Source organism: Monodelphis domestica, chromosome 3, assembly GCF_027887165.1.
Source record: "Monodelphis domestica isolate mMonDom1 chromosome 3, mMonDom1.pri, whole genome shotgun sequence".
Taxonomy (NCBI): Eukaryota; Metazoa; Chordata; class Mammalia; order Didelphimorphia; family Didelphidae; genus Monodelphis; species Monodelphis domestica.
The window spans coordinates 132,377,407-132,399,733 of NC_077229.1; positions in this window are offsets into that span (position 1 = coordinate 132,377,407).

The window sequence follows — 22,327 nt, forward strand, 5'->3', positions numbered from 1 at the left end:
AAGTTTTGAGGGTTAGATTTCAAGAGTTCTATGGTGAACTTGGATGGAGAAAATATATACTTGGATGGAGAAAATTATTAAAATTAACCTCAGACACTTGGCATTTCCATTAATTATTTAAAAGTTTTATTCTGAGGAGAGGTCTATAGGCTTCATCAGACTGCCAAAGGGATTCACAATACAAAAAAAATTAAGACCTGCTCTTCACCCTGAATGTGGGTATCGATGAGCTTGGCTACTCTTAGGCATTCAGTGCCTTTTGTTTGGGGTTAATGAATAAAAGGAGAGAATTAGGAAGGTCGGAGTGTGGGGAAGCATGTGTTAATAATATGGTTGGTGAGTGTATTCTACTTGGGGGGCCTCTAATGACCTGATAAGGGGTGCCTCATGGCTGTAAAGTGCTGCCAAGTCTATAACATACTCAGGGAAGGCAGATAATTATGTCCTGGTGAAAGGTGATTAGCCTGGGTTGGGATGGGAAATCTTAGTGATTTCCATTACTTTTGGGGTTTATAAATATATCTTGTGGCCACCTTTTATGTATCTGTGGGGAGGAATAACCATCAGATGCAGCAGTTGTCGATTGCTCTAGGACTTATAGCATTAGGCAAAGGTAGACAATTGAAAGGGACAAGGAATAAAGGGCATTGACTTTTTAACTAGGTAGGAAAAAACCTTAAAAGCTAGTTTAGCTAGATAGCTAGTCAATCTACAAACCCTTGGAGTAATTATAGCTAGCATTTATATGATACTTTAAGGTGTGAAAAATACTTTAAAGAAATATCTTTCTTTAACCTCATAAAAGCCCTGGGAAGTAGATGCTATTATTATCTCCACTTTATAGAGAAGGAAATTGAGGCAGACAAAGAGTAAATATTATTTCCAAGGTCACAGAACTAGAAAGTTGGATTTGAACTTCTGTCTTCTTGACTTTAAGTCTAGAACGCTATTCATTGCACCACCTATATTCAAAGAACATAGAAAAGTAATTCTGCCTGGTGTTGCTTGACTCTGGGACCCCTGAAAGAAACTGGGGTCAAGGGAACCTTCTCTCCTCTTGTTGAGGATAATGTCCTTGTATAGGATCATAGGCACAGTAGGCTTTATCCTGTCCATCCAAGTGAGGAATGTTCTAAAGACAAATGAACTCCAAAGATTGCTGGGAGTTCCTATCTAGCCTGAGTGCCTGAATTATAGGATTGTTTGCTCCAAAACCATCTTAAATGTGTAGTCCAAAGAAAGACCAACCAAGACTGAGCCAAAGTCCTATTATCAAGGACACAAGATCCTTAGAATTACATTTGAATTTTATTTTGAAGGTAATTTCATTTGAAAAAAGGATAAGAATTTAAGAACAGCTAGAGGGGACCTTAGAAGTTATCTAGTTGGGGACAAGTAGGTGGCTCAGTAGATTGAGTCAGTCCTTAGAGAGAGGAGCTCTTGAGTTCAAATCTGGCCACAGATACTTCTAAATTATGTGACCCTGGCAAGTCACTTAACCCCCATTTCCTAGTCCTTACAATTCTTTTGCCTTGCAATCAATACATAGGATTAATTCTAAGACAGAAGGTAAGGGTTAACAAAAAGAAATTATTTAATCCAGCTCCCTCATTGCTTTTTCAATTATTCATTAATGAAAAAGCATGAGGAAAGGGCGGCTCAAATGACTTTCCCACAGTCACATGGCTACTAAATGACAAAACTGACCTCAACTTGCTCAGATCCAATGGAAGCAAGTAAGGACCCTTCACCCCAAAACCCTACCAACAAACAAACTCTAAACTTGCTTCTCTTTCTTCCCTTTCCTTTACAGAAGTGCTGTATATATATATATATATATATATATGTATATATGTATATATGTGTGTGTGTGTATGTATATATATATGTATATATATATATATGTATTTAGAGCTTTAAGTTGTTTTGTTATGGGATGGGGAAATAAAAATAAAAATAATGTGAGAAAAGAGTTTAGCTCCTCTCTTTAGAGGCTCCACTTTGCCCAGGACTTAACCTGGTCCACGTGAGTTCAGAGCTCAGGTGTCTTCACTGGGAGAGAGTACCCCAACTTTTTGTGTCAGTGAGTTGGCTGCTGTGATTTTTTTTGGGGGGGAAGAGGAATCAAGAAGACAGAGAGTGATAAAATGTGGATATCAAGCTTAATAATGAATGAAGCTTAAGAATGAATGAAGGATTGAAAAGGCATTTATTAAATGTTGTGTCCTAAGTACTGGTCTAATCACTGAGAATACAAATAAAAAACTATGTTATTCTCTGTTTTCCAGGAGATCACATTATTATTTCAGGAGACAACATATCTAGGAGGTGATAGCTACAAGTCAAATGGAAAGGGCTCATGGTCCTTCAAACATGTAATCATACTCATTTTTGATGTTGAATCATTTGATAGTGCCAAGGAATTTTGATGGTGTAAACTTTCTTTTCTGCATCTGAAGTGGCTGTGGTTATTGAGGAAACAGGTCTGAAGTACCCCCACAAGTATTGTCTCAGGATCCAAGTTCCTAAGGGTTGTTTTCCTAAAAGGTTACTAAGGAGGCTGGGAGGAGGAGAAGCAAACGGATTTACCCATGGCCATGGAACTGGTAAGAGTTGGAATTGAGATCTGACTCTAGATTTTAGACTCTAAGACCTGTTGCTTTCAACACCCCACTTTAAACATTTTTTAAATTAAATCAGAGTCACAGGATCCTAGAATCTCAGCCCAACCTTTCCTCAACAAACATTATTCTCTACCAGACAAATGACCTGAAGTCTTGACCTGAAGACCTCCAGTCTAGACCATCAAGTCTCTTCAATCTCTAATATTATATGACTATGATCTCTCATTACTACCAATCCAGTTATTTTTATAGTAATGGTGAGGGAAGGAGATGTCATGACATGTTCTTTATTTTGCTGTTAGGTACAATATTTGCAAGAAATATCTAATTTATTCTCCTTTTCCCCCCTCTAATTTCTCAGGATCAAAGATGCCAGGTCCCTTCATAAATACAGAGATGTCCACTTAAAATACTGGTGTTATAAGACTTAAAACATTTTTTAAAATGTTCACATATATTTTAAAATATTTTTAGTTCATTTTGTTATTTTACACAACACCTCATTTTTATATTTTTAGTTCTCTTGTAGGGATGTATGGTGTATTCAAGGGAGACTAGTACCTTTGGTGTAAGGGCTTGCTGGACCCTTTTCAGGTCTTTCTTCCATTGATGTCCATTTGTCATCCAACTCTCACCTGTAGCTCCAAGAGGTTATGTGCAGTGACTACACCCAGCTAAAGTATCTTGAGGGTGACTGACAGGTCTCCAGACTCATTGGTGAGAGAGGGAATTTCCCCTGATAGAATGGGCAGATGAGAACAATTTATATGAGAACAACCATAAAGGTGACTGAAGCAGGTGTTGTGGAGCACTTAGAGATTTGTTAGAGACCAAAGAAGCCAAGAACATTCGATTCATCCTGAGCTATCAATAGTCGTCCTGACTTTTGTCTTGCCACTGTTTTCTCATGACTCTGGAATAAAGATTGAGACTGAGGACTTTGTGCAACTCTGCCTCACTTAAATCCAATTTATGCTTGAATCAAAGACAACAGCAGTGATGACTTTTTGGTCCTCTTTGAATAAGAAGGACATGAGGTTGATAAGGTGGGCATCATTGCCCCTGCCTTCAACAATTGTACTATAATAAATTTTTACTCTAGATCTTTTTTATTAGGAAAAATAGAAACCTAGGTTCTAGAGCTGGAAGGGACACTTAAGATATTCCATTCCAACTCTCTTTTTTAAAGAGGAGACTGGGTTGTGGTATGGTGAAGATGACTTGTCCAAGGTTACATAGAGTTGAGAGCAGAGTTAAGAGTGGAAGCAAAACCCTCTGACTCCAAATTTCATTCCTTCCCCCCTAGTCATCTGCTTCAATCAGAGGCTGCTGACTCCAGGTGAAATCCATTGCTTGTTTTATAGCAATGTTACTGCAATCATTTCAATGGGAGAAGGGGAAATTAAGTAGGATATTATTTTGCACATATCTTAAGATTTTACAAAGGCATCTGTTAGATACTTAGGAATTTGTTTTTTCTTTCCCTTTTTCTTTTTTTAAACTAGTGGCTTGGAGATGCATCAGCTGGTCAATAGCAGCTGGGAACACATATCTACCAAGTTAATGAGGGACAGCAAGGAGGAGGTGTTGCATCCCAGGCAGAAGGGTGATTCATGACAAATTTAGACTTTTTCCCAGGCCCAAATTACAGTCAGAGTAAAACAACCTGTGTACATCATAGGCAATTTAAGAAAGCCTTGGGCAATGCCTAGTGGGTAATCATTCTCCTAATAAACGAGATCTAAAGCATTCAACATCCATTAATTTATTCAATTGTTCAGTCATTCAATGACTATTTGTAGTACAGTACATGGTACTGGGGGTAGATTCCAGGATAATGCATATTTCCTGTCCTCGAGGCATTTGTAGTTTTAGTTGGAGAAAATGAACCATGTATACCGACATGTTCTTTGACTCTTAGAGGGAACTATGATATTATTAGTATAGGTACTCTCTGGGATCAACTGGATCTCCATTCTGGAGGACTCTCATATATCAGTCTGCCTATTAACCTTTTGTTAATCAATTAACCTTCAATTTAGCAAATAATTAGCCTGTATTACTGGTCTATTCATACTTTTGAACGGTAGTTTTTGGATTTTTATCCAATAAAGAATATGAGACCTTTTCTCCAGGAATAACATTGCTTATTAAAAGAAGCAGGCATCTGCTAACAGAAAACGACTCACCAGTCTCCCAAGTGAAAAGAGGAACAATGAGTCCTCTCTCTTACTTGTAAAGGGAGTTCTGTCATTTTTCTGATGGGGCTGACAGCTTGACCTCAGGACATTTCCTGACAGTTCTTATTTGGTGGATATTTCAAAAGCGGAGATAGACTTGGGGATCTCAACTGCTCCTTCATTACTTCATCACAGGAGGGTTGGGTCTTTTGCTAAGATCCAGAAGAATCCAGTACATTCTGCCATTTGACCAAACCACTGTACTTTAAGTGAATTCAATTTGGCTACTTGGGTCAGGGTTTAGCATGACTGCTCAGTCCTGCCTTTCATCTCTTTTTCTTAACAAAAGAAGGAAGGTTCCCACTCAGTTCCATAGCCTAGGGGAAAGGGACTGGAAGTCCCTTTATTTATACTAGGATTCATTCTGACCTTAGGGAGGCCAAAGGGAAAATTATTTCATAAAAATATCATGATTCAATATTAATTTTCCACATTTATGATAGTGGTGGTGATTCTTTTCTTGGATGCTTCAGTTTGGTGACCATTAACTTGTACTATCATCATGCCCGGCTCCTTCAGGCATAGATTCAAATGCTCAGCAGTGCCATTCATAGAATCAAGAGCTGGAAGGAACCTTGGAGGCCAGCTAGTTTAATTCCTGTCTAATAATACATCCAGTGCAATCCATTTCAATCCAATCAAATTCAATATATGTTAAGTGTCTGCTATATGCAGAGCACTGTACTAGGGAAGGATTGGGAGAGAGAGGAAAGCTTAGATGTGATATAGTCCGTGTCTGCATGAATCTGAGGAGAAATTAGGTGAAAGAAAAGCAGTGGGTACTAATATAAACTTTGCTATTTTACAAAATTGCCTGGACCCACTCTGTTAGAAAATACTCACATGTCTATTTGCATACTGTCACAAACTAGACCCTATCCACTTGGTTCTATCCATCTTCAGCAATTTACTGTAGGCTTAATAAAATCTCTCTTTTGGCAGGAGAAATAAGTAAGTCATTTTTTTCTTTAAATACTGTTCTAATAGGAAACCAATTTTCTGAATGACAGCTGCTTATTATTAGAAAAATCCTTAAATTATGTAAACCTTTCCTTGTCACAGTTAGCTTGCTTTGGTTTTTTTAAAGGAATATCATTGATGAGGAAGTAGAAGCAGAGTAATACCAAATTCAAGAGCATTATCCTTCAGTGAATTCTGAAATTCAAAATGGTAAAATGAATGTACTTTACATTGTAATTTACAGTGTCTGAAAATGCTGAGAAACACAAATCAGTTTTTCGGAAAAAGAAGTCATAGGGTCATTATATTAATAAAAAACTGCGAAAGGAATCTTTGAGTTCATATAATCCCTCCCACCCCAGAAATCTGAGAAAAGTATGGGCCAAAAAGGTTAAGAGATTTGGCAAAGGTAGTAAGCAGGAGAGCCAGAATGGGATTTCAGGTCTTTTGACTTCAAGTTGCATCATCCAAGTTCAGTATTCTTTCTGTTGTCTATGTGGGCAGTGTGGTATGGTGGAAAGAGCCCTGGATTTGATTTCAGATGAGGGGAAGTTTTGAAGTATGCTTGAGCCTGAAAGAGAAGATGGAATCATTTCAATTCAACTTAGTTGTTATCAGTTGACTCCTATGTTTATGGCAAGAGGTCAAGTAGTAGAGGAGATAAAAAGTTGGCTTCAAGTCAAGAAGACTATGCTTCAAGTCTCTCAACCACTGATACTGACTGCATGATACTAGGTAAGTGATTTAAGTTTTCTGTCTTCTAGACCAGGAATGATAAACCCAAATAAAAATGGACCATTGCCCATATTGACTTAGAAAACTACAAATTAACATCATGTAGACTGTATATATAGTTTAAAAATTTGTTAAACATTTCCCAATTACATTTTTGTAATGTTTGGAGCATTTAGGAGTTTTTAAGAACTTCATGTTTGACAGCTCTGTTCTAGGCAGCTCTCTAAATGGGGAGATTGAGTATCTAGTTTGATGAATGACCTGATAGTTGAGTTTGGTTGGAATATATTGCCATATCCCCTTAGAAATGCATGGCAAGAGTCAAATAGAATAGTGTTTCTTTTTGCTTTTTCTAATTTTAATATTTAAAATAACAGCTTCCATTTACAATATATACTGCTTTATGGTGGCAGCTGTGGAAAGGAAACTAGACTAACAGTTTGTGTGGGGGAGGGCCAACTGGGAGTGGCAGTTGGGTCTTGTGACTAGCACTTCCTTCCTGCCGGTGGAATCTGGGGTCCTGGTGTTGGAGGAGAGTGGAGCTTGGTCAGCCCAGTCTGGAGTGGCATGCTCTTCTTGGTTCAGCCAGAAGACTCAGGCTTCTGAAGGTTAGAATTGTTCTTGTTTGCTTTCTGTGTACTGCTAAGATTCTGAATTAGAACAACGAGAGTAGACAGGAGTGGGACAAACTCTCCACCAGCCTCTGGGGCCTGGCCTCAGGTCTGAAACTGAGAAAAACTCCAATCCCAACTAGTTATTAAACTTTATGTTATTTGAATTCACAGTCAGATAAGTGGACTATCTTTTCTCTTTAATCTCTGTTACATCATTATCTAATTGGATTTCTTCTTCTATCTGTTCTTTAGTTTTATTTTGTGCTTTTGGAACACCAAGTTCTATTTGCATGCAGTCTCCTTCCTTTTCATTTTTCCTTTTTCCTTTCCCATTTTTCCTTTTTGATGTTACCCCATGTACTTGGCTTCATAACTGATTTTGTTTGGCAGCACCTGAGACTACTTGTGAATAATGTGGCTTCGCTCCTTGTTGGATGTACCTCTCCATGGTTTCTAAATTTGGTGCTTGCAATGAATTCTTGCAATTACAATGACAACATTTTGCATTTGTTTGTGTATTATTGCTGCTACACTTTACATTGCTTTTCCAAGACCTCGGTTTGTTATTAGCTTGGAATAATTGTGCCTTTAAATAACAGTCTCGAACCATGTGACCCATTTTTCCACAGAGGAAACATCTGGGTAAATTTCTCCTTTGATTACTTTGTGTGTAATTTCTTGTGGGTTTGTACGATTGCAGAGTGGCTAGATTTTTTATTTCTTCAATTTCTTTACATTTACTTGTATTATTTGCCTCCTTGAGCTTGGCTTTAAGCTCTTTTATTATTTCATCCTTTTCCTCTAGCATTTCTTTATGACCTGAAAATATGTAAGTTGCAGTTTTTCTTAAATCTTCCAGACTTAGTGTTTTCCAATCTGGGCAATGAAGTTTAAAATATGATCTAATAGGTGTGTTACTGCCTTTCACAAATTGTCTCCTTATGTGTTGGAGATTTTGTTCAGTTAAATTTTCAAATTCAAGAACATCCTCTGCTACTTCAGTCACTCTATTGAGGAACTTTGATGGATGTTCCCCACTCTCCTGTCTCAATCTCTCAAATTTTCCCCAAGTATCTGGTCTTTTTGAAAAACTTTTCATTGCTTCTAATAGATCTTCTCTGGCCTTTCTTAGGTAACGTAGATTTTCATTATTAGATAACTCTAAGTCTGTTCCTTCCTCTGGCCATGATGTTAAATTTGGATTGTTTCTTGTTTCATCAATGAATTGTTGTTTTTCCCTTTTTGAAAATAATTCTGAGAGAAGAATTTCAGTGTCCTGGAAATCTGGATCATAAAGCCTAATTGCTCTTTTAAATTCTTTTAAACATCTCATTGGTTCTGAAAACCAGGAAGGCATCCATCTTTTCAGACTTTCAAGGTCAGCTGATGTAAATGGTTTATGTGTTTTAATATGAATTATGCCGCTATCTGGTTGTAGGCTTCTTTGATTTCTTAGTGGCAATATTGGTATTCCACCTTCAGCCCCATCTGTATTTTCTTGCTGAACTACATTGTTATTTTTAGGTATGTCATGTTGTGTGTTGATACCTTTGCCACATTGTTTCTCTTCAGTCAATTGCTTCATCATTTCCTTTATTTGCATTATCTCCTCCTTCATGGCTAAAATCGTCACAGCCATTTCATTATCTTTTGCTTTTTTCCCAAAAATTAGATACACACCTATTTTTAGGGCATAGTATAATTTGGTTAAGAAGAATAATGCTCCAGCATTTGTGGGAATGAATGAAATCAAGCGATACATACTTATATTCAGCCATTGCAAAGTTTCATAGATGCTAAGCAGTAAATAAATATAATCCGGAATTGTGACAAACAATAAGTCAAAAAACATATAAAAGAAATATGCAATCCAGGCTAGAGTACCCATGGCAAGTAATAGTTTCTTTGCCCTCTTGTATCTTGAAAAGCTTTTTGCAACAGAAAAAATGTTTTTAAGATTGGCCCTTTAAGAGTCCCCTCCTCCCTTCAGGAGGAGTGGTTTCTTTTGGGCGTGGTATCACGAGGCAGATTAGTTGCACTCAGCACTGCTCTCAAAATGGTTACTTTTCACAGTCACACAGGCTTTTGAAATGTATGCAGGCCCAACTTCTCAAATTCTTGACAAAATACGTTGGAAAACCTAGCTGGCTCTGCCAAAAACTGTAATATTTATTGGGAAGGGAAATGGGAATTTTGGAAAGCAGGGGATAAATGGGGAATAATGGGAGGTTTGTATAGGGGTATGGAGTAGTTGAGGGGAGAGAGGATATATTGCTTGGAGAGACAAGGGAGGGAGATACCCCCTGCTGAGAGGAAACAGCAGGGGTCCAATAAGGACGGTTTGTCTTTGAATGACTGAACTGAAGTTCAGCTCCCTCTATGACCAGAAAAGATAGTCCACTTATCTGACTGAGAATTCAAATAACATAAAGTTTAATAACTAGTTGGGATTGGAGTTTTTCTCAGTTTCAGACCTGAGGCCAGGCTCAGAGGCTGGCAGAGAGTTTGTCCCACTCCCGTCTACTCTCGTTGTTCTAATTCAGAATCTTAGCAGTACACAGAAAGCAAACAAGAACAATTCTAACCTTTCCTTTCCCCAAAAATATTACATAGCTAGCTAATTGATGCCATGGATGGAATAATGGACTTGGATTGGATTTAGGAAGATGAGTTCAAATGTAGCCTTAGATACTCACTAACTGTATAACCACTGGCAAATCACTTAATCTCTGTCTACTTCAGTTTTCTTATCTTACATCTCAGGATTGGGTAAAGAATAAAAAGAGATAATTATAAAGTCTTTAGTACAGTACCTGGCTCATAATAGACACAATAAATCTTTCCTTCCTTCCTTCCTTCCTTCCTTCCTTCCTTCCTTCCTTCCTTCCTTCCTTCCTTCCTTCCTTCCTTCCTTCCTTCCTTCCTTCCTTCCTTCCTTCCTTCCTTCCTTCCTTCCTTCCTTCCTTCCTTCCTTCCTTCCTTCCTTCCTTCCTTCCGTCTTTGGAAAGTCTGTGTTCTGTAGAGGTGTCTTATTCCCTTTAATAAATTACAGTCTCCCTGAAGGCAAAGACCTAGCACAATGACTTGCACATAGTAGGCTTTGAATAAATATTTGTTGAATTGAGTTGAAGCATGGAATTTTAGATCTGGGAGAGACCTCAGAGATCATCAGGCTCCCTTCTGCTTAGAGAATGATAAATTTGGTTTTGAGGCAACAGACACTTCCTAATAGCCTCACAACCCCCCAGTTCATCCCCAAATTGCCTGAATACAGTTTAGCAATTGTCAACAAAAAGGAGGGCTATGTCTAGTTGATGTGTTGGTAAATGTTTAACAACAAGCTCTCTGGGGGGGAATTTTTTCCATCAACATGCTTTAAAATATTTATTTATTATTCCAAATTTTACAAAACCAAAGAAACCAAGCAATTCCAGAAAAAAGTAAAATATTGTACATAAACGAAATCACAAATATCTCACATATTTAGCTTACTTTTCTTCATATCTACATAATAAATCCCATCCACAAGGGTCCCAGCCCCTGCCCATCCTCCCTGAATCACAGATGTTATTGTGCAAGGGACTATATTTATACAATTTAAGTCTTTCATGTTTTCATCTTTCAGTTCATCACTTTAAAATTTAATCTGCATCATTAACATTTTCTTCATCAGTTTCTCAAGTCTATCCAATAAGCAAAATAGTGATTCCAACCATGATTTGTGGCATTTGCTGATTCCATGGTATAAATATTCACATTGAAAACAGAATAAGCAGCCTTCAAGAGTCTATTTGAGCTGGCTCTAGCACATCCTTATGTCCTCTAATACTGATAGTCTGTTACCAAAGTTGTTCATTTTCTTTGACCAGAGTTTTATCACCTGTTGAGGTTGACTTCCTTTACATTGGTTTAGTTCTTGTGTAGATAGTTCTTTTGACTCTGCTTTTTCCCCCCTCCATCTCTATATGCATTTTTCTTCATTCCTTATGGTTCAGCAATATTCTATGGCACTTGTATCAAAATTTCTTTAGTCATTCTCTGAGAACACATTTTTGTTTCCAAACTTTCAATTATAGTAAACAACGATTTTTGTAGATATGGCTCTTTTATTATTGATAACCTCCTTAACATATGTTCCTAGTTAAAGGATCTCTGCTAGGTGGTACAGTAGATAGAATACTGAAGCTGGTGTCAGGAAGACTCATCTTTCTGAATTCAAATCTGGCCTCAGAGATTTACTAGCTGTCCACTGACCATGGACAAGTCACTTAGCCCTCTTTACCTCTTTTCTTATGCTTCTTCATATTTAAAATGAGCTAGAGAAAGAGATGACAAAAAAACACTCCAGTATCTTTCCCAAGAAAGCTGCAAATGGGGTCTTGAGGAGCAGCCATGAACAACAAAATGTGCCAGAAGTGTTCATTATATTCTGAACTCTTTCCTTAACATTCTATAATCCTACTGAACCAGAACTCTGGGTTCCTGCAGATAAAGAAAGAACAGCAAAAGAAAATGATCAGGGACAGATGCAATTGGGGATCATAGCTACCTTTATCTGTCTCTGGTGGTGGTTTTATAATGTGATAGACATTGTATGCCCATGGTATACTATAGGTGGATTTTACCCAGTATTTTTGCTAGTCAATTAATATGCAAATTTAAATATAAATTGAATGAGATGAATTTGGATGTCCAAAGCTAAGAGTAAGAATCTTGTTTGGCTCTATTTCCTTCCCTTTTTATGTTTCCATTTCACCAAACTATGATTTTCTGCTAAATGGCACTAGACTTTTCTGATTCAGGTCATTCTACATTAATTCTTTAATACATTTATTCAATAAATGTTTATTAAACAACTAAGGTATGCAGAGCACTTAGGAATAGGGAGAGAGTCAGAAAGTTTAGTAAGACAGAGAACCTGCCTTCATGGAGCTTATGGTTAAATGGAGAATAAGACACCATCTCAGATTTAGTAGCTATAATATAGAAGCTCTCAAGAAGTGTAAGACAAAGTGCTATGTTATGTAAGAGTGGGAAAGCCATTCCATTTCTGGAAAGCTTCATGTAGGTGATAGCCTTTGAGTTAGGCTTTAAAGAATGAAATTTGGCAGGCAAAGAGACAGAGGGAAGGCATTCCAGGCACAGAGAATGGGACCCAGAGGTGAGGAAGAGTATACATTAAAAAAACCAACTGTTGTTGTTGAGTCATTTCAGTTATGACTGACTGTTCATGATCCCATTTGAGATTTTCTTGGTAGAAACCCTGGAGTGTCTTGCTATTCTTTCTCTAGCTTATTTTTACAGATGAGGAAATGGAGGCAAACAGTTAAGTGTCTTTCCCAGGGTCACACAGATACTAAGTGTCTGAGGCTAGATTTAAATTAATGAAGATGAATCTTCCTGATTCAAAAACAGAATGATGCAAAGTTGAATAGTGTCCCTTTGGGGAAAGTAAATGTCAACAAATGGAACATTCATTTCCCACTATTCTGAGTGGACTATACTGTGCTAGCCTCTATTGCCTGTCTTCAGTCAACTAGAGCAGAACTACCTTAGTATCTGTTATTTTCATTGACTTAATAATGAGAGTGTTATCTTATTGGCTAGAGCTTAGGAGAAAAGAAGGAGAATGATATAATGATATGGTGCATAGATAACTACTTATGGGAGAGTATTTGGAGATCATCTTCTTCAACTTCCTCATTTTTACAGATGATGAAATTGATGCCTAGATATGTGGAATGACTTGCCTAGGGTCTCACAACTAAGTAGGTGCAGAGCTTACTCTTAAGTCTAGGTTTTCCTTATTCTTAGTAAGATGCTAATTTCTGTTATACTGAATGTCATATTGTTAAAGCCTGAATGGCTCGACATTTGTCCCATATTATCTCATTTCACCTTTCACACAAGCATTCTCTTCAAGCTAAGGTATAGGGAAGGGTGAAAGCATTGTCCTAGTCTCTTAGATTCCTCTGAGAAGGGTCGCTTCTCATGTTTCTGCTTGGGGACTTGTTGAATACTTAAGGAAGTCTTCTCTGATTCTATGTTTTTGTAAGAGCTTCCCCCTTTGGATCTCACATGTCACTTTGTTCTGTTTCTCTATAATTCATTTTTCTGATACCTTCTGCTCCTAACCCCAGAAAGGTCAGACTCATGAGAACTTTTTGTGTGTAAGATTGTGCTCCTAATTGTGACAAAGTTCATGGAGTTGGAGGCAGTATGGTAGAGTGGATTTAGAATGCTGACCTTAATCAAGATCTTGGTTAAAATCTTGCCTCTCACCTTTACAGTCCTAGATGAATCACTTCATCACTCAGTGCTCCATACAATTCTCCTAGGACTCCAGATTTCAGCATAATGACCCATGGAGGTTTGAAGGAGTTTCCTTATTGGGGATTCTCCATACCATCAAAATTACAGGTACAATTATTATTGTCATTTTAAAAATGAGGCACTTTTATAATGTGTAGTATATTTACCAGCATTTGGTCTTATCTCTCTACTAGATTGAAAGCTTCATGAGGGCAGGAACACTATGTCTTATTGAAATTTTATATTCATACAATGTCTAGTGTAATTCTTTGTTTATGATATATACCTGATAAATATTTGTTATACTATGTTGTAAAAGTGATTTAAGGAGTTAAATTTAAGGGTGGGGTAGACAGAGAAAAGATAGTTCAGAGTAGTAGCAATAAATTTAATTCTTGATTCCCCAAGACCACATTTCTAAGGGGATCTCCTCTTTATGAATGAAAAAAATCTTTCCCCCTAAGAGTACCATTTCCTTGTCTTCTCTACTTCTCCTAATGACCTTCAACATATCCGCCTTTTTAAATTTCACAGCTTAGACTTTATGACTAAAATTCCAGTAAGGTAATTGTTAGAATAGCATGGAATCACATTCTTTAGGCTACTCACCTTTAGCCAAAAGCGAGAGAGAATGAATCATTAACAACTAGGATTTCTGGAATGATGAATTTGACTGCTCCCATTGAATCCATCTTTAAAAATCACCTGTTTTGGCCTGTTTTGATCTCAAGATATTAGCATCTTCATATTATAGGAACAGAGCAAGTCAGAAGCAATATGATGTAGTGGGCAAAAAAAAAATATTGGCCATGGAGGCAGGAAGATTCTTTTCTAGCCTTGGGTCTAGAATTAGTGAAATGGGCTAAGGCAATGAAGATTTTTTATTGGTCAAATCAGGAAACTGGGATAGAAAATCAGTAAATTCCTTTCTAGCTCAGAGATTTGGTGTCTGAAAGCTTAATAGATGGATTGTAGCAGAGTCTGATAAATAAACCAAATAGCATCACAGCATCTTAGTATTCAAAGGGGTCTTAGAATTCATTAGCTCATAGAGGTTAAGGATCTTAAATAAGGTCATGCATATCTTGGCAGAGGAAAGATTTAAATTCAGGACTTCAATGTCTACCTCAAATATGAACCTCCTTTATAATATTCCCAAATGGTCATCTAGTCCCCATCTCTATCAGAGAATTCACTGCAGTGAGGTTAAAAAAAGTCAATGGATTTAGAGTTCTGATACCTGAGAGTAAACCCAGATCTGAAAATTCCTAGTTTATTCCTAGTTCCTAGTCCTTAAGCTCTCAGAACCTCAGCTCTCTCACCTGTCAAATGGGGGGTAACAATGCTTTCATTACCTACCACTTGGGCTATTGTGAGGAAAACACTTTGTAAACTGTAAAGCAATATAGAAATGTCAGTTGTACTTCCCAAAGTAGCTTTCATGGCTAGAATGTTCTTCCTCCCCTGGAACCCAAATGTGCCCCTCTGTAACTTTAACTAAATTCTCCTATTTTCCCACAAAAATCACATGCTCCAGAGGATGCAATCCCCATTATAATATGTATATTTTTAATAAATTCCATGATTTAAAGCTTGTTTGAGAAAATTTTCAGGAAAAGAAGCTTGCTAACTCCTTGAATCCAGATAATGAACTTTTGGAGAAAGATGCCTGCAGAAACCTACACTGCATCAAGAAGATCCAGAATGAACTTTGGGGTACAATTGACTGAACTGTAGGGGGATTTGAACTCATTTATTTTGAATGGAAACTTTTATGCCAAAGAGGATGAGGACTTCCTCCAATTGTTTTGCTCGCTCTCTCTCTCTCTCTCTCTCTCTCTCTCTCTCTCTCTCTCTCTCTCTCTCTCTCTCTCTCCTATTTTCCCTCTTATATCTAACTATTGTAGTTTCCTCTTAAAAGATGCAATATTGTATGTACCTGCAGTTATAAGATTTTTAGGGATATAAGATGATTATATCAAATGATCCATTGGGGAGACTAGTCTCTCAAAGGATCACAGGGAGATTTGTGAAGATGGAATTAACTCTCTCCTCACCGACTTTTAAATTTAATCACCAGAAGCATATACACCTTACTTGACTCCAAAATGGGGGAGGTCCACAACTCATGTGTTAAAGTGGGTGACAACTCAGAAACAACTCAGAAACTGCCCCCTGGGCAGTCCTAAGCAAAGTTATAGACTACAATTGGCCCCTGCAAAGTATAGGAAGGCACAAGAAGTGACGAAAAGAAGGATTTTTAAAAGTGGCTTTAACTTCCTGTGAGTTTTTCGAGTCTTTCAAAGCTCTGGAGACTGGTGGAGAACCTTCCTTAGCATGAACCTGGGACTCTAGCCTTTTCCCCTTTGGACTAAGATGTGGGTGAATGAAAAGCTGACTCCTTTTCCTGGCTTCTGGAGAGATTATTTTCTGGAGGATGCCATGTGGTTATCTACCACCAGGTCCTCTGGCTAAAAGGCCCTCCATCTGAGGGCCCTCTGGTGAGGCAATTAGCTCAGCTTGAGTTGAGCCAGGCACCAGAGAAACATTTCGGGTGATTAGCTAGATTGCTTACTCTATTCTCATTCACATTTCTCTACCTTACTCTTTCCCTCCATTTTGTAAATAAAGCTGCTGAAAAGTTAATTTTGACTTGAGTTATGATTTCGGCAGCCACATTCTCTCATATTTTAGTCAAACCATTCAGTTTAACTCTTAAAAAGAGAATCATAGAATTTGAGAATTGAAAGGGATCTTAACTGCTATCTAGTTCAACTGATACATGAAAGGAATCTCCACAATAACAGATCTGATGAGAAGTCATAGTCTCTGCTTGACAACCTCCAAAGACAGAAATTGACAATTACTTTAGACACCCCTTTAATTTCTGAACAGCTCTAATTGGCAGGAAATTTTTCCTGACCTCAGGCTTAAATTAGCCTGTATGTAACTTCTCCTCATTGCTCCTACTCCTGCCCTCTGGGGTCAAATAGGACAAATATAATCTTTGTTCCACATGACAGTTGTTCAAATACTTGATGATAAGTAACTTGTCCTCCTTAAGTGCTCCAAGCTAAATGGTCCCTATTCTTTTAGCCAGTTTTCATATGTTATGGTTTCTAGTCTTTCACCATCCATTTCACCTGGTCATTCTATTTATTGTCCTATGTAGCTTGTTGATGTCCATCCTAAAATGTGTTTAGAGTGATCTAAGCAGCAAATTATAATGGGACTATCACTTCCTTGAAGCAATTCCTTTATTAAAGTCTTTCAAAGCATTCCTTCCACATTACTGGGAAACAAGAAAGGTGAAGAGAATTCCTTTGTACAGGAGTAGGAGTAAATTGGTGAGAACTTCAGTCTAGGAGAACACCTTTATTGTCACCAATAAACTTTGTAAAAGAGAGGGTGCTTTATAGTTGATATTTTGGCCAGAGGATGATAAGAAAATAGATCTAGAGCAGGAAGGGACCATAGAAGTCATCTAGTCCACTCCCTCTCATTTCATAGTTAACAATGTTGAAGCTCAGATAGATTAGAAGGCTTGACCAATATCACTAAGGTATTTAGCATAAGAAGCAGAATTTAACCACAGGTTTTCTGACAGACAAGAGATAAAATATTCAAAACAGTCTGCTATTTTCACAGATTTCTCTCTTATATTAATCCATTTTAAGACTAACTTTTAATAGCTCTGCTAAGTGTATAGCTATACCCATTCTCTCTTGCCCAACACATATGCACAGAGCTAATTATGACACAAAGAGCCCTCTGGAAAGGACAGTTAATTGGTTCTAAAAATATCCTGATCAACAAAAGGCAATGAGACACTTGTCTGGGGTTCTGAGGAGTCAGCAGGAATGTGTGCCCATGAATTCTCAGTTGCAAAGTAAACCTTTATTTCCCTACAGCATGCTTTATAGCATCATAAAAAAGAAGGAAGTCAATAGTGCTATCTAATATAAATGTAGCTAGAAAAAAATACTTTACTGATTCAATATTGCTTGAAGGGCAATGGAAAATCAGAATGTGCCCTTAACTAAGGCTGGAGGACCTTGGAGATACTGACTCCATCTTCCTTGATGCTCCTAAAATGATGAAATAGTTGTGTTAAAGTTCATGAAGTTCTTTTCCCTCCCTTATGTGGACTTGTAACTCTTTGCAAACTAAGAAACTTTTTTCGAAGGATCTGGAAATAAGAGAGTTGTATTGGAGTCCCTTTAGCTCTAAATACAGGACTTTTTGACCTTTACATATTGTATTTTGGAGGTAGTTCTGTCATCCTTCCCAATCTTCCATCCATGATGACCAAATAAACAACTCTTTGAGACTGCCCATACAGGGTCACAGAATCACAGTATTAGAAGACACTTTAGATGCCATTCCAACCAATCAAGAATTCCCTCTGCACCATTCCTGACCAGTAGTCATCTAGCTTGGGCTTTTAAAATAGGAAGACTCACTGTATCCTTTGACAGCCCATTCTATTTTGGGATGACTCTACTCACTAGGAAATCTTCTCTTGTGCAGCATCTAAAATTTGACTTGGTAACTTCTACCTATTCCTCCTTGGTATGTTCTATGGAGCCAAGAACAAGTCTAATACTTCTTCCATATATTTCCCAATAAGTCTTTTCTTCTCCTGGATAACATTCTCATTCCCTTCAGCTAATTTTCTATATAGCTCAAATCTAGCTTCACAAACCTTCCCAATCTAATTGTGGGATGTTTCTTTTCATGTGTCTTCAGTGATCTATTGAGATTGGGCTATTTAGGACTCACACATGAAATACAATTTCTCATCTTTATGCCTTTTCAAAGGTCATCCCCTATGCCTGCAATGTACTCTTTCCTGATCTCTATCTTCTATGATCCCTAGTTTCTTTTAATATTCACCGCAAATGCTACTTTCTATACCAGAGCTTACTTAATCCTCCCAATTGCTAGTGCTTCTTTGAAATTAATTTATATTTACTTTTCAATTCAACAAATATTTATTAAAAGACTACTATGTATCAGGTACTGTACTAAGCATTGGAGCTACAAATAAGTAAAAGAGAGACAGTCCCTGCCATCAATGAATTTATAATCTAGAGGGTTAAGATAAAACACAAAAAGAAACTGGAAAGTGGGTTTGGGAGATCAGACACGGGGATATACCTGATGAGGGGGCATTATGTTCTAGAGTGTTCAAACCAAGTAGAACTACAGGGGGAAAGTGGAGTGCTAGCTATTAAAATAGACAACCCTGCCCTCTATAAAGGAAAGCTCTGGCAGAAGCTTGGTGCTCTGCTCTTTGACCCTCCAATCAGAGAACAAAGGAGACTGAAGGAGTTTGGAAGGTGCTAAATAGATGAATCTGATTTAAAATTATAATGATGAGATTTTCCTGATTACTCATATTTGGTTTCCTCCATTCCCTTATGGCACTCTTTCTGACTTTCTAGACTTCAGAACCATGTCTCCTCTACTGCTGGTTCCTCCTGGAACTTCTTTTGGTGCCTGGGGCTTAATAGACACTGGAAAAGCCTACCATCCCTGAGGCCTTCTTACCCTGGAATACCCCTCAGCAAGACCTATCCTAACTTCTCTTACTGGTGAGTTCTTGTAGTAGCTCTATTTTATGGAGAGCCAAGGGCCAGTTTCCCTTCATTCCCTTCCTGGTTTTCTTCCTTTCTACACTTTAAGCACCTGGTAGCTTTTTCTCCTATTCCATCCCCTTTCAGCTATGTTTTCTTTTTTGATTATAATATAAATTCTTGAGAGCAGAAAACTAACTTTTGTTTGGCCTGTACAATAGTATTGCCCCTACCCCATTCCAGATTTTCTAAGACCTACCTGCAGATAGCTGAAATCTCTGATAAGCAAACACCTGCTGACCCCATATATATCATGATTTTCTTATACATACATAATACAATAATATTTAATTGATAATTAAGCATAAGAAAATATCACCATTAAATATACTATTACTAATGTGTATTATACATTATGATATAGTGCTGTACTCACTCAGAGTATATGGGTGTTCAAGGAAAACTGGCACCTCTGGTATGAGAGCTTTCTGAGCCCTTTTCAGGGCTGCTCACTCATTTTTGCCATGCACCTTACACTCAGGTCTCAACCTGGTTCCAAGATGCTACAGCATGGGCAGAAGCTGCACCTTGATAAAAGCATCTCACCAAATGGGCTAAACCACTTTGAGGGTAACCAGTGGGCCACAAACCCATTGGTGAGTTAGGGGGTTGCCTACTCCAAGAACATGAAGGATTTCCCTAGGGGATTGGGAGGATCAGAACAATTTGTTCCAATGGCCATGAAGGAAGCTGAAGTAGGTCTTGTGGAATACTTAAGAGCTTGATCAGATCTCAAAGATGTTGAGGTCATCTATTGCGTCCTGTGTTGTCATGAGTTGTCTTGACTTTTGTCTTGCCACTGAACTTGGATGACGCTGAAAGAGAGTGATGCTAATGATTTTTTTGGAACTCTGCCTCACTTAAATCCAATTCATGAACAAGTCAAGACAACACAATATGATGTCACTGGTCCTCCTTGAAACTGAAAGACAAACAACACCTCTCTCTCTCCCTCTTTCTCACTCTGATTCTGTCTCTGTCTCTGTCACTGTCTCTGTCACTATCTCTGTCTCTGTCTCTCTGTCCAGATCTCAAAAGGAGATGAGTTATGTATTGGGCTTGTAGACTTCACCATGTTGTATCCCCAGCACTTAGCAAAGCTGCCTGACATAAAGAAAGCATTTACTAAATGCTTATTTTCTTCCTTTCTTCTCTCCTGATCTTTACTCATCCTTCTCACCATGATTCCTATTATTGTTCAATTGTTTTAGTTTTATCTGATTCTTTGTGATCCCATTTAGAGTTTTCTTGGCAAAGATACTAGAATGGTTTGTCATTTACTTCTGTGGCTCATTTTACAGATGAGGAAAATGAGGCAAACAGGGACAAGTGACTTGCTCAGGGTTACACAGTTAATAAATATCTGAAGTTAGATTTGAACTCAGGAATATGTCTTCCTAAGATTCTAGACTTGGTGCTCCATCTACTGCACTACTTTATTGCCAGACCCCCTAAACTTAGCAACTTTTAATTGTGACAATTGATTCTATCTCTGTATGATCTGCTTTATACTTCTATGCCTGTGCAGAAGTCTTCTGGTCTTAGCCATTCTTCCTTTCCCCTCCTGAAGAGATTTCCGCTTGTGTGATAGAACACAAGCCTTTTTCTGTGACTAGTCCAAACTTCAGTGCTGATCCTAAGTAGTTAGTAGTATAGTCATGGTATCTTTCTAATCTCAATTGCTAAGACCTTTTGGATCTTCACATTTTATAGATTATTTGAAGCTATTTTTATTTGCTAGTTCAATTTCCACTCTGCCACCTTAAAATGATTTGATGCCATTTCCTCCAGTTGCCCCTATGGGCTTTTCCCTAAGGAAAAGCACACTTGTTTGAAAATTAGCCTTAGTGAAATATGATACAGACAACTGTGGAATTGAGAACAGAGCCATAGTTTAGGAATCAGAAGATAAAGGTTCCAATATTAGCCGTGTCATCTTTGGTAAATTTACCATCTTGTTTTCCTTATATGTAAAGAAGATAATGATATTCCATTTCTCTGTCCTACAAGGTTCTTGTGAGGTTCAAATGAGGTAATTGTGCCATGATAGGATTTAGAGTTGAAGCAACCTTTAAGATTATCTAGCCTAAATCCTTGATTGCACAAAAGACATTTCCCAGGCCATTGCCAATAGCAGTAGCAGAACAAAGTTTTAAATTTAGATCTTTTGCCTCTAAATCCAAAGATCTTTCTTGTATGTTACAGTGTATGCAAAATGTGTTGGAAACTGTGAAACATATATAAATATTAATAACTACAACAACAGTGATCATAACTGGAAAGACAAATACCCTTTGTTCATTCCTCTTCAAATAAAACAAAAACAAAAACAAAATCAAACAACCTCCATTCCCCTTCCTACTCTCTGGCCAGTGATGCAACCAAAGCCAAAGAAAAGATGCTTTCAAATTATTTCTTAGTTTTGGGTTATCTGAGATCTTCTTCATTTGTGTGGATAATTGAGAATAGAATATAAATAAACACTAAATCTTTGTGGTTCATCTGTGAGCCTGTGGACACATGTCTTACATATGTCTCACATGGGATGGGTATCACTAAGGGTGAGAGAAACACAGATAAACATCAATTATTCTGTGCTGCCATTGGCTAATTGCAGAATTATCAGCAGACAATACTATAGTGTGAACATGTGTTCCTGTGTAATTACCACTATTTCCCATGGAGTGAGCATGTATTTGTTTACTACATTATTATCACAAAACAATGCATGTGATTTTGTGGGTAACTATGTAATTTACTTGTGTCTCACTATGTTATTTTAACTTGAACCACATCTGGTGACTTTTATGAAGCTTCACAGAAAAAATGCATGGCTTTGTTGGATTATAATGGTATCATGTGCTAATATTTGCATCTGATTATTTTTACACATGATATTTGTATCAATTTGAATTTATTTTTGGTTACAATTAGAAAAATCTGTGACCTACACTATTATTTTTTTTCTTATTGAACAGTTTAACTTAGTATAAAGAACACTGGGCTAGGAGCCAGGAGACCTGAATTCTTGCCTTAACTTTGATTCTAATTAGCTGTGTGATCCTGGGAAAATAATTTAATGTCCATGTGCCTTGGTTTTAGCATTGTTAAATTGAGAAGTTGGGTAAGATGTTTTTTCTCACTCTCTTCTAGCTTTAAAATTCTATCATTCTCGATTATTGATGGCATTCAAGTAGAGACTG